This window comes from Nannospalax galili, unplaced genomic scaffold (genome assembly GCF_000622305.1).
Source record: "Nannospalax galili isolate Female #2095 unplaced genomic scaffold, S.galili_v1.0 scaffold3, whole genome shotgun sequence".
NCBI lineage: Eukaryota > Metazoa > Chordata > Mammalia > Rodentia > Spalacidae > Nannospalax > Nannospalax galili.
Genome location: NW_008351466.1, coordinates 3,699,947 through 3,702,576, shown reverse-complemented (window position 1 = coordinate 3,702,576; position 2,630 = coordinate 3,699,947).

The window sequence follows — 2,630 nt, the reverse complement described above, 5'->3', positions numbered from 1 at the left end:
GAGTTCTTTGGGTATATGCCAAGGAGTGGTATAACTGGGTCAAATGGTAGGTTCATTTGTACTTTTTTAAGAGTTCTCCACACTGCTTTCCATAGGGGTTGAACAAGTTTTCAGCCCCACCAGCAGTGGATGAGTGTTTCCCTTTCCCCAAATCCTCTCCAAAATTTCGTATCATTTGTTCTCTTGATCTTAGCCAGTCTGACTGGGGTACAACGAAATCTTAAAGTGGTTTTAATTTGCATTTCCCTAGCTATTAGTGATGTTGAACACCTTTTAAAATGCTTCATAGCCATCTTTACTTCTTTTGAGAACTCTCTGTTAAGCTCCTTAACCCATCATTTAATTGGGTTGCTTCTTGTCTTGGTTCTCTGTTTTTTGAGTTCGTTATATATTCTGGTTATTAAACCTCTGACGGATGTGTCACGGGTGAAGATTTTCTCCCATTCTTTGGGTTTCCTGTTTGCCTCCCTGGTTGCCTCCTTTGATGTAGAGAAGCGTTTTAGTGTAATGAGGTCATATTTGTTAATTTTTGCTCTTGTTTCCTGAGCAATTGATGTCTGGTTTAGAAAATCCTTTCCTACGTCTATATCATGTAGGCTTTTTCCAATGTTTTCTTCTAATAGTTTCAGAGTTTCAGGCTTTACATTGAGGTCTTTGAGCCATTTGGAATTGCCTTTTGTGCAGGGTGAAACATAGGGCTTTAGTTTCATACTTTCTACAAGTTGAGATCCAGTATTTCCAGCACCATTTGCTGAACATGCTGTCTTTCCTCCAGTGGATATTCCTGGCCCCTTTGTCAAATATCAGGTGGCTGAAATTGCATTTACTCATATTTTGGTCTTCAATTTTGTTCCATTGATCTATGGGTCTATTTTTGTGCAGTACCATGTTGCTTTTATGACTATAGCTCTGTAATAGAGCTTAAAATCTGGTATAGTAATCCCCGCAGCATTGCTCTTAGTGCCCAGGGTTGTTTTGGCTATCCGAGGTCGTTTATGCTTCCATATGAATATTAGGACTTTTTTTTTCCAATTTTGTGAAAAATAGGCTGGGAATTTTGATTGCCATTGCGTTGAATCTATAAGTAACTTTTGGTAGAATGGTCATTTTCACAATATTCTTCTAATCCATAAGCGTGGGAGGTCCTTCCATTCTGATGTCTTATTCAATCTCTTTCTTTAAAGATTTCAAAATTTGATTGTAGAGCTCTTTAATGTCTTTGGTCACGTTTATTCCATATATATATTTTTTTTTTTTGCAGCTTTTTTGAAGGGGAGTGTTTCCATGTGCTCTTTCTCTGATGCTTGTTATTGGTATATAGAAAGGCTACAGGCTTTTGTAGGTTAATTTTGTAACCTGCAACTTTACTGAACATGTTAATTATTTCTAGGAGTTTTCTGGTAGAATTTTTGGCATCTCTTAGATATAATATCATATCATCACCCCTATTTTAAGGATGGGTGATCTGTATATTCAGAGAGCTGGAGTTATTTTACCCACACTTGTAAACAGTGCCCACTGACTTACTCAGAAACCACAACCAAACCAAAGCCATCCAAAGTGACCCAAAGGCAAACAGACTTGTGGAAAAACTAATGACACCTTCCTTAAATAGCCTTTGTGTGAGTCCTTGTTATTGGTATATAGAAAGGCTACAGACTTTTATAGGTTAATTTTGTAACCTGCCACTTTAGTGAACGTGTTAATAATTTCTAGGATTTTTCTGGGTGGAATTTTTCATGTCTGTTAGATATTATATCATATCATCTGCAAAAAGGAATAAGTTGATCTCTTCCAATTATTACTCCTTTAATTTCCTTCTCTTTTCTTATTGCTCTTGCAAGAGTTTCAAGTACTATGTTAAAGAGAAGTAGAGAGAGTGGACTGCCTTGTCTGGTCCTGATTTAAATGGGAATGCTTCCAGTTTTTCTCCATTTAAAATGATGTTGGCTGTGGGTTTGTTATATATCTCTTTAATTATGTTGAGGTATGTTCTCTCCAGTCCAATACCCTCTAGGACTTTGAAAATAAATGCATGTTGAATTTTGTCAAAATCCTTGTCTGCATCTATTGGGATGACCATGTGGGCTCTTTGAACCCATTTATATGATTTATGATGTTTATTGACTTACGTATATTGAACCATCCTTGCATCTCTGGGATAAAGCTGAAATTATCATGGTGGATGATCTTTTTGATGTGTGTCTGTATGCAGTTTGCAAGAATCTCGCTGAGAATTTTTGCATCTATGTTCATTCAGGATATGGGTCTATAGTTTTCTTTTTTGGTTGTATCTTTACCAGGCTTTGGTATGAGAGTGATGCTGGCTTCATAGAAGGAATTTGGAAGTTCTCCCTCCATTGCTATTTTTTTGAATAAATTAAGTTGTATTGGATGGAGATCTTCTTTAAATGTCTGATAAAATTCTGCTGTAAATCCATCTGGTTCTGGGCTTTTTTTAGATGGGAGATTTTGTATTACTGTTTAAATTTCTTTTGGTTTTATGGGTCTGTTTAAGCTGTTAATCTCTTCTTGGTTTAGTTTTGGTGGTTCCCATGGCCTTTAGATATGCATCCATTTCTTTTAGGTTTTAAATCTAGTAGCATCTAGGTTTTTAAAGCATTCCCTTA